Consider the following 14,615-nt stretch of genomic DNA (forward strand, 5'->3'; position numbering starts at 1 on the left):
ATGGGTGACAGAGGTGTCTGGAAACAAGATGGTACTTGGAGGTTGAATAGGGGATGGTGCACTGAGGTTGAAGACATGGGATGATTCATAAATTGATAAAAGGGTTCCTTCCACCTTCTCAACAGCCCTTTTACACAGATCTACCAGCTTGGAAATGAGGAAATAATGCCCACAAATTCCATGCAACTGGTTCTCCTTTCTACTCCCCCTTTCTTCTCAGAGCCCTTTCACTTGCCACACAGCTCCCGTGGTGACTTTCGGGTCAGCAAACCTTCTAAGTCCAGTTCAGATCTTGCTCACATGATTTTGGCCTAATTACCTGGCATCACTGTTACTGCCTCTGCTCTTCAATGATGGGAGAGCATCTACTCTAGAGGAGCATCAGGTGGATTACAAAGAGTATTAATAACAACACATGTCAAAGGCCTGGCTGGGTTCTGCAACAGCTGTTCCACTGACCACAGCCTCTGCCACACCAGAAACATCCATGACGCCCTCTTGTGCCCACAGGTGCTGCTTAGGGCTGTGATTGATGTGGCCAAGAAGGGCATAAAGGAATTAAGTTTCAATTCTCTACAAAGAAAACCCCACTGACCACTGCATTTTAACAGAACTTTCCTGATGGCCATTCCTCTCCCCAGACACTCAGAGTATCCTCTGTGGGCAAAATTGTTGACCCCAAAAAGAGATGAAACCAAAATCACAATTTGCAAAGCAAACTGAATTGGGATCTATAAATCCGGTAAACTATATTCAGCCATGACTTGTTACATGTACTAGGTCCCCAATGTATCTATNTTCAGCTGCAGCAGCCTGCCCAGGTCCACCCAAGCTTGTGGCCACGCTCACATGGACCTCAGGCCCTGGCTGGGAGGGACCCTGCTGCTCTAAGGCCAATTTCTGCCTGCTGGGCTTTGGGGTGCTCACTTTCAGTTCTCTGCTTTCCACCTCCAGTGCCCAGTCTCCACCTGGCTCTTGCCAGAGCTCCTGGCCCTGACCACATCTGGACAGCCCCCAGGCCCCTCGCTCCTGCAGCTAGGCAGGGCTTTATCATGGGGTGCTCCCTTATGCCATTTGGCACCCCCAATTTGGGGGGAGTAGCTACTTTTTGAGTTTCCAGACTGAGCCCCTCAACTGCCTCTCCAGTAACTAGCCCTCACTCTGTGAATGACCTCCCTCAACAACCGGAATGCAGGGCTGAGGACAAATGAGCCATTACAGCACAACTGCAGTAAGAGCAATCGTGTAGTCAGGCATTTAACTGAGGCTCTCAGGTACCTTGCAATCTCTGTTACAAAGGCAATAATGATAACGTTGACAACAACTGAATACCTGAGGATTTTATGCCAGTCAATCTGCTAAAACCTCTCCCTGAAATAACCTGTTGAATCCTCCTGATGACCTGATGAGATAAATCCCATTAGTAGTCCCATTTTATAGATGAGGTAACTGAGGCACAGAGAAGCTTACTCATTTTCCCAAAGCCACATAACTAGTAATTGTTCCCAGTAGAATGCTATCTCAACCCTCCTGACACCGGAGGCAAACTCTTAACCACAAAGTGATTTCCATAGGAGTTGCCTTCATGGAATGTACAACCTGATGGCAAATAGATGGTGAAACAAGTCTGTGGAAGCTGAGGGAGAGCACTAAACTCATTCTGGGAAGTCAGGGAAGGCTTCTTGGAGGAGGTGACTTCTCTAAGATCAGAGAAAGTGAAGGTGGTAAAGCCAAGAGAGAGCACAGTGCTTCAGACGGGAGAAACAGCAATGGTAACAGTCAAGAAACCAAAAGAAGTTGGTCAGCTCTGGGGCAGAGAGCAGCGAGGCTGAGGGGCTGCAGAGAGGAACGGGCCGTGACAGAGCCGCTGGACTGCAGAGTGTGATTGATGTGGCCAAGAAGGACACAGAAGAATTAAGCTTCAATTCTCAACAAAGAAAACCCCACTGACCACTGCATTTCAACAGAACTTTCCTGATGGCCATTCCCTCCCCAGACACTCAGAGTATCCTCTCTGGGCAAAATTGTTGACCCCAATAAGAAACGAAACCAAAATCACAATTTGCAAAGCAAACTGAATCAGGATGTGCAAAACAGGCAAACTCTATCCAACCATGGCCTGTTACATGTACTGCCTGGGTCCAGAATGTATCGATAGCCGCATATCAGACCCAGGTGTTCAAAGGAAAGGCCACAGCAAATGCTTCTAAGAGTAACCCCACACACACTCACAGGTTTTATAGAAAAGAACACTGACTACTCGCTTACTTTACAAACCCTGACCATGCTTTCTAAGAATCACCCAGAAACTACCATAGACCAACTCCAGCCCATGAGGCCTGTATTTCTCTTACCTACCCTCTTTCGAGACTTTGCTGAGCTGCCAAGATGGTGTTCTCCCTCGCTCAGGGAGTTCAATAAACCCAGATTTGTTTGAAAGGAGTGAAGCACTGGCACTTGCTACAATGTGGATGAACCTTGAAAACATTATGCTGAGTGAAAGCAGCCAGACACAAAAGGCCACGTATTGTGTGATTCCATTTAAGTAAATATCCACAACAGGTAAATGCACAGACACAGAAAGCAGATTAGTGGTTATCAGGGGCTAAGGAGAGGAAAGAATGGGGATGACTATTCAATGGGTAAGGAATCTCCTTTAGGGGTGATGATAACAGTTTGAAACCAAATGGAGGTGATGGTTACACAGCATGTGAATGTACTAAATGTCACCAAATTAAACACTTTACAATGGCTAACTTTAGGTAATGTGAATTTTATCTCAATAAGAGAGAGACAGAGATTAACTAAATGTCGTGTATAGAACGTATTTGGATCCTAATTGAAACAAACCAACTATAAAAAACAATTAGGGTGGTGCTTACATGCCCCTTCTGGCACGGGGAGGGCACTGAAGATCAGGGTTTCTCAGCCACAGGCCTCCTCCAGTACCATGAAATGTAGCCTAGAGGACCAGGGTCCCCAGCAGAGCCCACCTGCCCGGTTTGTCTATCATCACAGGGAGATCTCTGCCCCTTGGGGCTGAGAGACCCTAACCTTTCCCCAAGCTGAAGCTGCAGGGTATTGGGTACCAGCCAGATGTTGTCTCACAAAGGATCAGTGGTGGCACGGGAGTGGGGCTCCTGCCAGTAGCGGGGAAACTGACATGGTAGAACTGGCTGAACTCTGAACTGTGACCCCTGCTACAAGAGAAGGGCAAATTGGTAATCACCAACCTAATCAAAGCTGAAGGAAAGCAAACGTGCCCAGTGCCCCAGAAAGAAGAGGAGGAGGTGTGGTTACTGACACCTCCCCTGCAAGCCCACTACACCATGGAGAAGATGGAGGAGTCTGTGTACAAGGCCTGGGAGGGACAGATGTTGGAGGGTCACCCCATATTGTCATGGGAACCTTGTGGGGAAGGGGTTGCTTTACCAGTCAGCACCCTCTGTGGCCAGCAGCACCTAATGCCTGAGTATTGCTTATGTCTGCTGGGCTCGTTCCGCCAAACCAGCCAGCAGGCTGCGCTCAGCTCACACCACCAGCCCGGATCCCACACCTGCCAAGGGCAAGCCATGAGCGCAGCGGCAAGGGGTGTGTGAGTGAGTGAGCGCAGGGTCTGGCCACAGCGCACGCCCAGGCATGCTGGCTGCTGGGGCGGGGCGGGCAGCTCTAGGCACTGGCACAGGTGTTGGCTCCACATAGGGCTGTGGCTGGACCAGATGTTCCACACGTGGCTTCTGCTGTGGGCACCCACATTTGGACAAGGGGAACATGGTGGCACCCAGAAGATTGGAGACACCAGGAACCAGAGAGCCCCAAAGAGCGTGTCACACCCCACAGCCCTGGCCTGGGGAGCCCCTAGGTCTGGGCTCCCCAAAAGGCAGTAGTTCTTCTCTCCTTCTTGTTGCCCACAATGTGGTGAGGAGTGGGACGTGTTTCAGCTCTGTTTGTGTTACAGCTCTTTCAGTCTTGCCATTCGGTGGGTCCCGAGTTCACATCCTGCCTCCAGGAAGAATGAGGTATGTGGACAACTGGGGGGTGAGCATGGCAGAGAGGAGCTTCATTGAGTAACAGGACGGCTCTCAGGAGACCTGCAGTGGGGAGCTGCTTTCCACAGGCAGGTTGTCCTGGCGTCTGTTGGAGTCTGGCTGAATCTGGGAATTTTATAGGGTCAAAAGGGAGGAACTGCATGTTAATTGGTCCACGGGTGTCATGGGAAGGCCCAGAAAAAGCATCATGTTCTCACTTCAGGCCATGGCCCCACCCAGAGCTGGCAGCCGGTCCCCAGGCTTTAGGCTGTTTTTTGCTTGAAAGTTGGGATTAACTGGGGATCCACCCCTTTCAACCCAGAAACCTGTCTGCCTCTTGCCATTAACATGCTGTTCACAGCACCCAGGCTGTTTGTATTGCGGGGCACCTGCATGCCCACTGCAAGCCACCCTCAGCACCCCCTTGGCCGCCCTCCCGTGCTCATCAAAGCCCAAAGTACGGAGGGTGCTGAGACCACAGGTGGCTGGCATGTCAACACGGCCCTGAGCACGAACACACCCAGCTGGCTTGTGACAGCACCTGGGCTTGGCCACAACTTTGTCCAACCCTGGAGTGGATATCGAGGAATTCGAGCAGGCATTTAAAACCTGCTGGGGAAAGGGGCTTCCTAGGATCCCAAGAGCACAGAGATGCCTAGGTCTGGAGCTGGGGCTGGGCGGCTGCAGCTGCACCTGAACACATGGGGCTCCCGCCCTACCAATTCAGTAGGGAGAGGGCTCCCACCTGTTTGTAGCCCCTGCTGGCCCCAAGGAGCACACAGCCCTGGCTGTGCATCCCCCACTGCAGCTGGCATCCCCACAGTGGCAGCTACAGACAGGCCGCTGCCACCATCAATATGATATGCCCCCTGACGGGCTGAAGTACCATAACTGTCTGCTATATGGCCATAGACAACCCATGCCCTCCTTCTGGTCTTGCTTCAAGAGCATCTTCTACATTCATACAGAAACCGGCAACATCTAGACCCATCTGCTTGGCTTTGTGCTGTTTCTCTTTTTGGGAATCTTGACCATGCTCAGACCAAATATGTACTTCACAGCTCTTCTACAAGAGAAGGTGGTTTGGGGCATATTCTTTCTGGGTGCAGTGCTCTGACTAAGCCGCTCCTGGCTCAACCACACCATCTACTGTCATTCAGAGAGAGTTTCTCAGACTTTTTCCAAACTGGACTATGCAGGGATTGCTCCACTGATTATAAGGATCTTCTTCCCCTGGCTCTGTTCCTCCTTCTACTGCTCCCCACAGCCACGGCCCGTCTACCTCTCCATCGTCTGTGTCCTGGGCATCTCTGCCATCCTTGTGGCACAGTGGGACTTGTTTGCCACTTCTAAGCACCACAAGGGCAGGGGTGTTGCTGGGACTTGGCTTGAGTGTGTTGTGCCCATCATACACTTTACTATCACTGAGTGAGGACTTTGCCAAGGTCACCACAGTGGGCCAGATGGGCTGGTTCTTCCTCATGACTGTCACGTACGTCACCAGAGCTGGTCTTTAAGCTGCTCAAATTCCTGAACACTTTTTTCCTGGAGAATTTGATGCATGGTTCCAGTCTCAGCCGATTTTCCATGTCCTCATGGTGACAGTGGCCTTTGTCCACTTCTGTGGTGTCTCCAACCTTCAGGAATTCTGTTAAAGCTGAGAAGGTGGCTGCACTGATGACTCGGTTCTGTGAGCCTTCCCATCTGAGGCGTGGACAAAGAACTTCCTGAATGCTTTTATTTTATTTTTATTTTTATATTTTTTTAGACAAAGTCTCACTCTGTCACTCAGGCTGGAGTCCCGTGGCGCCGTCGTGGCTCATTGCAACCTCCACCTCCTGGGTTCCAGCACTTCTCCTACCTCAGCATCCTGAGTAGCTGAGACCACAGGCACATACCGCCACATTCAGGTAACGTTTGTATTTTTACTAGAGATGGGGTTTCACCATGTTGGCCAGGGTGGTCTCAAACTCCTGACCTAAGTGATCCGCCCACCTCAGCCTCCCAAAGTTCTGGGATTACAGGCATGAGCCACCGCACCCAGCCCAGGTACTTTCACAAATAATCTTTTTGCTGAAGTGAGAGGAAGAGTCTGGATTGTCTGTTAAACCTCAGAAAATTCAACACCAACCAACCAAGCTTTGGCCACTTTCACACCCACTGGGCAATAACCTTGCCATTTCCATTCTCCTAGCTGAGGATGGGACATGGTGAAACTCATCCCTCCCCTCCACAGCAGTCACCTTCCTCAACAAGGCAACTACCGGCCCCCCACGGAGACAGTACTTTGAAGCTCATGTTGAGATTTTGCCTCAACCATTTTGGGAAAATTATGGACTAGGACTTGAGAAATTCTCTTTTTTTCTGGAAGAAAATATTCCTCCCTTACTCCCATCCTTACTTTGTATCCTGGCTTATAACAGGCTATCCATTGCTGCAGCACACTTTTCAAAACAGTTGTACAACCTGGTCCCATCTTCCTCGGGCCTGGATCTGCATACATAACAGAAAGAATAAAGCCTCCAACTCTTCCATTGCCCAGCTAATCACGGAACTGTGTCCAGGCTTCAAGTAAGTTGAGTTTTAGTTTGTTTTTTCTTGGCAGAGTAATGTAACATTTAAATGGGGAAATATATTTAATATTTAATACTAAGCTTTAAAAAGAAATCTGCTGTCACGGCTATGTATCTTGATGCAAAGTCTGTGATGTCAGAAAGAAAGGAAGGAAGACACCTAGCATTCAAAGAAAAAAAAAAAACAATTAGGAATCAGGGAAACAATGGCTTGATAACATTAAGAAATTATTGTTTTTAAAATTGTGATATGCTACTACAATTACGTCTTTTTCCCAACTTTTATACATAAAATGAAATATCGTATAGGATTTGCTCTGAAATTATTCAGCAGTGAGAAAGAGATTGGGAGGAATCAAAAAATGATATTGGTCTTATATTGAAAATAACTGAAGCTGCTAATGGGCATGTAGGGGTTCATTACACCATTCTCTCTGTGTTTTCATATGTTTGCATTATTCCATAATAAAAAATCCTCCAGAAATCCCACTCTTGGGTATCCACCCAGAGGAAAAGAAGTCATTATATGAAAAAGATACTTGCACACGCGTGTTTATAGAGCAGCACAATTCGCAACTGCAAAAATATGGAACCAGCCAAAATGCTCATCTATTAAAGAGTGGATAAAGAAACTGTGAGACATATGCATTGACAGATAGATAGATAGATCTCACTATTATATGTATATATCACACTGTTATATCTATATTGCACTATTATATATCATACTATTAATATATATCACACTATTATATATTATATATATATATATAAATTATATATATATAATATATATATATATACACCATGGAATACTATTCAGCAATATAAAGGAACAAAATAATGGCATTCACAGCACCCAGGATGGAATTGGAGACCATTATTCTAAGTGAATTAACTCAGGAATGGAAACCCAAACATTGCATGTTCTCACTTATAGGTGGGTGCTAAGCTGTGAGGACACAAAGGCACAAGATGATACAAAGGACTTTGGGGACTTGGGGTAAAGTGTGGGAGGGGGTGAGGGATAAAAGACAACAAATTAGGTGTAGTGTACGCTGCTCAGGCGATGGGTACATCAAAGTCTCAGAATCACCACTGAAGACCTTACTCAAGTAACCAAATATCATCTGTTCCCCTATTGAAATAAAAATTAATAAAAGAATAAATAATAAAATTAGATTGTGGTAAGGGTTACATCATTCTGTCAATAGACTAAAAATACTGAATGGCACACTTTCAATATGTGAGGGGGTAAAATGAATAATATATAAATTATATTTCAATAAAGCCATTAAAATAAAAAACTTGAAGCAGGATTGTGCCTTATTCCGCAGTTCTTAATGCATCATCCTCAGATGCAGAAAGCATTCCATAATGAATGAATGCATGAATGAATGAATGAATATAATGAATCTCATAATAGACACCTGCTGTGCCATCCCTTACGTGGACATCAAGAAAGGAAGGTGCTAGAAAGTCAACAAGAGGTGACTGTGTGGCTATTGATGTCAAGACAGTGGATAAGCAGAGGAAAAGTAAAGTCATAACAAGCTAAGCTGGAAGAAAATTAGTTCTGGCTCAGACTTGTTATCCCTGTGAACCGTATCTGCACTCAATCTGCAGGTCACCTTTTGCCATCCCAGCCTCCAAGGCAGCTCCGGAAACACAAAGCATTTGAATTGCTGAGGCTTTGCAAACACTCTTTCTATCGAGTACATATTAACTTTTCTGTTCACATTGCATTAAAGGGGAAAGTTCTATTGACTTTCCTGAAGAAAGAGTCATTACATGGCAACTAGCCAGGACAAATTTATTAGAGCCAAATTGAAAAAGCAATCAGGATATTTTAAAGTTTCATAGCCCAAGCTCCTTGGAGGCAAGAACTGTGACTTGGTATCTCTGTGTTCCTGTGATGAGCTCAGTGTCTGACAGAACAGGAAGTGCCATAATGTGTCTTGGACAAGAGAATGTAGCCAGCAGAGGGCGGAGCATTGCTCCCATTTGCTTGGCCTTTGGCTAATTTTCTAGAAGCTCTGTGTGTAGCACTAGGCTTAACTTTCCTGTCAACCTGAGCCGTAAGGATGGTGAGGGAAGAAGCTGAGGCCTGGGAGTGTCAGGCAGAACAGAAGTGGTGGAACTGGGATTGCCCCCAGCACACCCACCCCAATTCCAGGGCACCGCCCATGCTCCACGGCTCCTTCTCCACACATGGACTTCCACACAACCCTAATGGAGGGCAGTTTGTTTTCCTCTGTTGGATTTTGCCAAGGGTGGACACTGAGCCAAGCGCAGCCTTATTCAGTCTGAGTTACTCCCAGAAGTCCAGCCCATCACAACCGTCCCTGTAGGGACGTGCTTTTTCAAGGGCCATTCAACCTGCTGAATCTCCCCAGCTCCACCAAAAGCTCACAGAAAGCATTCACTTTCAGGTGAGTTGGGAGCTGTGAGTGCAGCTGGATCCCCAGCTCTCCAGCTGACTTGCTGAACTTGCTGCATGTTATATCATCTGCTACACAAACGCGCGCGTGCGCGCACACACACACACACACACACACACACACACACACTCTCTCTGACATGCCCACTGTGCACCAGGAGCTGGGAAGGTAGTCAGCAATCTGGAGTGCTGCCGACTCAGCCTGCCTCCATGGCCCCAAGTGTGCTCTTGCCTCTGCTGAAACCCCCAAACCCCTTTCCTGCCTCTCTCTTGCTCCATCTTTCCTTTTCAGTCCAGGTGCCACCTCCTCCAGGAAGCATTCCAGGAACTTCTACCTTCCATGCCTCCTGTAGGCTCCTCATTCACCCTTTGCAGGTCGCCTCTGACTGCCATCGCCCTTTCCCCACTGAGCTGTAATCAGCTCCCTGCATTTCCCTGCAATCGCTGGCATGCTCCTTCCAGCAGGGCCCAGGCTGCCAGTCCCTCGTGCCCTGACTGCTGAATATTTGTTCAGTGAGTGAGTCAGTGAGTACATGAACGAGCTTCTCTCGAGACCTCAGTGTCCCTGTCTGTCGGGGGCTAGGTTGGTGGACCAGGGCATCCTTTCTGCTCAAAAGCTCCATAGTTTTGGGGCCTCAGAGGAAACCTCTGCTGCTGCTACGTTCCATCCTCCCCAGCAAGGCACAATGGAACACCACCTAGAGAATGCAAGCATGGTTAGGACACTGGACCTGAGACAGCTTGTCACCAGCCTGACCACGCAGCACACACCACCCTGCATGAATCTCTGCATCTGTCCCGCAGGACCCAAGCCTCCCCAAGGGAGCTGCTGTGACATTCATCGTGTGTCCCCAGCATGCAGTTCAAGTCTGGACATGTAGCAGACTTTCCATGTTTGTTCATGAATGAATGAGTGAGTGAGTCAACGTTAAGTATAATAAGAGAACGAAAGTGCAAACTTCAGAAAAACCAAGACATTCACCGGGGCAGATGACCAGGAAAATGGGCAAATGGAGATGGTTGGTTCTCTGTCAATAAGGAAATCACAGGGAACACAGATTTCCTGGAGGCTAAGGCTGAGCTGATTGTTTCTTACACAGATATTGATTCTGTCAGTAATTAACCCAAACCCAGACCGGACACGTGAGGCCAAGCACTTGTGGCAGAGAAAGCTGGGAATGGTCCAGTGTTAGGTCCCAGAGAGGCAGGAAATGCCTGTGCTCCAGGTAAAGGCTGAGCCCTAGAAGGAGTCCCCAAAGGCTAGCCCAGGAACCATTGGTTTTTTCAACAAATACTGGTTGAACGTCCACTCTGCCCTGAGCACTAGGAATGAGCCGTGCATGAGATGGAGAATCTGACCTCATGGAGCATATCTTCTAGTGGAGAAGCCAGACAAATGTGTCTTATTATGCCAGATGGGCATCAGAAAAACCAGGAAGGATGAGGGTGGCAAGGGCACAGGTGGGGTCTCTCTGGGGAGGTGACCATTGAGCAGACACTGAGTGAAGGGAGGAGGTGAGCTGCGGAGGGGGCGAGAGCGAGGCTGCTCTGGGCAGCCAACGGCAAGTGCACAGGTCCTGAGCGGGAAGAAACGTGGTACGTTCTAGACTGGCAAGAAGGCCAGGATGGTTGGAGCAGGGGGAGGAAGGGAAGAATGGTCAGAAGGGGGTCAGAGGCCAGGTGCGGTGGCTCACTGCTGTAATTCCAGCACTTTGGGAGGCTGAAATGGGCAGATCACCTGAGGTCAGGAGTTAGAGACCAACCTGGACCACAAGTGTAACCCCATCTCTACTAAAAATATAAACAAATTTTAGCACGGTGTGGTGGCACACACCTATAATCCCAGCTACTTGGGAAGCTGAGGCAGCAGAATCACTTGAACGTGGGAGACGGAGGTTACAGTGGGTCTAGATCGTGCCACTGTCCTCCAGCTTGGTGACAAAGCAAGACTGTCTTCAAAAAAATAAAAGAGGAGCAGGTGAGAAAGGCTAGAGGGCCCTGTCCTGTAGGGCCTCCTAAGGTGTGGTGAGAAACACTGAATTTCTCTTAGTTGCTATAGGGCCATTGTAAGCCTCCAGCAAGAAGTGAAAACACCTGACTTACCTTTTAAAAGGCTCCCTAAGTGGGGCCGAGGACCAGCTCGGACCCTTGGCAAATGGATTCCAGGCTCCATGCAGGCCTGCTGAGTCAGACTGGAAGGGAGGCCCCAAGCCCGCTGCCACTCCTGCGGCTCTGCGCCAGGTCCTGGGCTGAGTGTGCTCCCTGCATGATTGCTTTCAATTTCTGTAACCTTGTGATCTGGGAATCTTAGCAGCATCCCACAGAGTGGAAGCCAAGGTCCTGAGAGGCAAAGCCACTTGCCTAAGGTCCCTGGGCTGATATGAGCAGAGCCCTGGACTCCTCTTTGTACCATGAGGCACCTCCCACCCCTCCCTTCACTGCAACCTCTGCCTGCCGGGTTCAGGCCATTCTTTTGCCTCAACACCCTGAGTATCTGGGACTACAGATGCACCACCACACCTGGCTAATTTTTGTGTTTTTAGTAGAGACGGGGAGAAGAGGAGACAGAGACCATACGAGTCCATCAAAGTCTAGAGCACTTCCTGTTTGGCCTATTACAGAAAAGTTGGCAGACCCCAGGAATGTAGGCCCTGCTCCCTTCCATTGAGGCCACTGTCCCAAAACTGCAGAGACAGTGACCCCGCTCAGAGTGGGAGCATTATTTGTTTTGTTTTTTGCTGGATGCCCAGTGCCTAGGATTATGCCTGGCACATAAAATCATTCTGTAAATATCTGTGGAATAAAGGAAAAACACAAATGAATGCAGTGTATAGAAAAGCACTTGATAACCTACAAAGTCCACATATAGTGCAATACAAATATATTATTTATTTATTTATTTATTTATTTTGAGATGGAGTCTGGCTCTGTTGCCCAGCTTGGAGTGCAGTGGTGCTATCTCAGCTCACTGCAACCTCTGCCTCCTGAGTTTAAGAGATTCTTCTGCCTCAGTCTCCCAAGTAGCTGGGACTCCAGGCGTGTGCCATCATACCTGGCTAATTTTTTTGTATTTTTAGTAGAGACAGGGTTTCGCCATGTTGGCTAGGCTGATCTTGAACCCCTGACCTCGAACCCCTGACCTCAGGTGATCCACCCCCCTTGGGCTCCCAAAGTGCTGGGATTACAGGCATAAACCACTATGCCTGACCTACATACTATTTTAAAGTCCTCTGCACTTGTTCTTGTCCTGGAGGGGATGCTGGATTCTGCCCTTGGACAAGGCCCTCAGTGGGTTCCGGGAAAGCCTGGCTTGAAGCCACATTATGCAGAGGCAGGGCAGATCCCAACCCAGGGAGCTGGAGACAGAGAGGAAATCCAAAGGCAAAAACCTGCCACAGAGGTTGCTCTTCGGCTTAGCTTAAGAGGCAGTGCTTCTGAGGCTTTCTGGTGCACACAAATCATCTGGGGCTATTATTAGTTTGAAAATTCTCAATGAGTCAACCTGGGCTGGGCCTCAGGAATTAGCATTTCTAACAAGCTCCCCTGTGCTGCTGCAGCTACTGGCCCCGAACCACACTTGCAGTACAGCAAGGATGTCACAGCTCTCTTCCTCAGAGGCAGGAGCATCTCCTCAGACCCTAGTAACGTCCTCACTTCCTCTTTGCTTCCTTCTATGGGGCTCCAAAAATAAGAGTGCCCTGGATTCTGATGAGAGAACATTCTCAAGGGATTGATGACTCGTGAAGCAAACAGGCTCCAGCGATCCTGCAGCCCACGGGCTGGTGGGGAGCTGACTCACAGGGGCTGCTCCAAAGAGGAAGAGCACTGCTTGTGGAAAAGTATGATTGAGGCTTAGCGTTGATTCACTTTTCTGTCGTAATTTCCCTGTGGTTCTGTCCGGCCGTGGGAGTCCACAGTGACATCTGCCATCCTTAAACAAATGGTGGTTGCAGAACCGAAGGAAGGGTCTGTGCCGATGCTTAGGCAAAGCAGACCAACGAAGACTTGTGAGAGACCAGAAAGGAGGCTGGCAGATGGCCAGTCATGGGGTACATGTGGCCGTGCGGCATCAGCCTGGAACTCCAGGTGATCAGCAGCACCCAGAACATTTTGACCATATGCAGATCCCCAAAAGCATCCTCAGCAGGACCTGAAGAAGGTCAGACATTTTCTGCTTTCACATTGGATGAAGGTTAAGACTAAGGCAGCTCAGCTGTAAAGAAAATGGTGCTCTTCTGAGGCTGGAGAACCGGAGAACCTAAGAACACCCAGGTAATGTCCTGAGGCAGGATGACCAGTCATCCCCGATGTCCACTCTCTCTGTCTCTCATGGTAATGAAACTCCGAATTCCTAGCTGGGAGCTGGCTCCCTAGCATCTTGACTGTACCGCACAGCCTCCTCTGTAGCTAGGTGTGGCCATGGAGCAAACCTGCGGCCAACAGAACACAAGCGGAAATGACAGGTGATGTTTAAGGCATTCCTTTCCAAAGAAGGTGTGCCCTTCCCTTCCCCTGAGGCCCTTTCTGTGGGCTGGAAGGTGGACATAGCAGTGATCCTTCTTAGCCCAGACAAGCAGGCATGGAGGGGCAGCCGAGCAACTAGGCAGGAGGACGTGGTTTCTGACAACGTGGAGCCGCCACGTCAACCCACTGCCTCCACCTGGACCTGTGCAAGAGGGCACTGAACTTCAGTCTCATTTCAGCCACGATTTCTGTAGGATTCTGTGTAACTTAAACATAGGTACTGGCCAGGTACAGGGGCTCACACCCATAATCCCAGCACGTTGGGAGGCTGAGGCGGGAAGGTCCCTTGAGGCCAGGATTTCAAGACCAGCCTGGGCAACACAAAGAAACCCTGTCTCTACAGAGAATAAAAATTGAAAAATTAACCAGTCATAGTGTTGTGTGCCTGTGGTCCTGGCTATCAGAAGGCTGAGGCGGCAAGATACCTGGAGTCCAGGATTCGGAGTCTTCAGTGAGCAATGAGCAATGATTGTGCCACTACATTCCAGCCTGGGTGACAAAATGGGACCTCCCTTCTCTCTCTCCCTCTCACATATATATGTGTGTGTATGTGTGCGCATGTAGGCATGTGTGTATATATATATACATAGAGAGAGATAAAAAGATATGTATACACACAAACATATATATATACAGAGTGTGTGTGTGTGTGTGTGTGTGTGTGTGTGTATGTGTATACAATTCTGAAACTTGGAGCCTGAAAGTCATTTAAGGAAGATGGGATAAACAGTTCTTGATCATCTTAGTGCCGTACAATCAACAGATATGTCAGTCCACTCTCACAACAGACAAACTAAAAATTCTGTGCTTGTAGTGTCTACAATATAATTTTATTTCATCTTGATTACCACTCTGTCAAGGAAATATTACCTTGCATGTTAGACACTAGGAGATGAAGCTGTAGAGATTCCCATGATGTGTTTGAAGTGAGTCAGTCCGTGAGTCAGACATCTGCGATTCAAGCCTGGTCGGCTCATGTCAGATCCAGAACCTCTCCACGGGTCTGGTGGCCTCCAAAACACGCCCTCTAGCCTGTCAGGGTCTGTCATG

At 48.6% G+C, this 14,615-nt stretch overlaps 1 pseudogene; it reads left to right on the plus strand.

Annotated features, from left to right (window-relative positions):
- Positions 1–3,096: 3,096 nt before the first annotated feature.
- LOC108316889 lies at positions 3,097–5,808 on the plus strand (annotated as a pseudogene).
- Positions 5,809–14,615: the final 8,807 nt, after the last annotated feature.

The sequence above is a fragment of the Cebus imitator genome, unplaced genomic scaffold (assembly GCF_001604975.1).
Source record: "Cebus imitator isolate Cc_AM_T3 unplaced genomic scaffold, Cebus_imitator-1.0 Scaffold193, whole genome shotgun sequence".
NCBI classification, from domain to species: Eukaryota; Metazoa; Chordata; class Mammalia; order Primates; family Cebidae; genus Cebus; species Cebus imitator.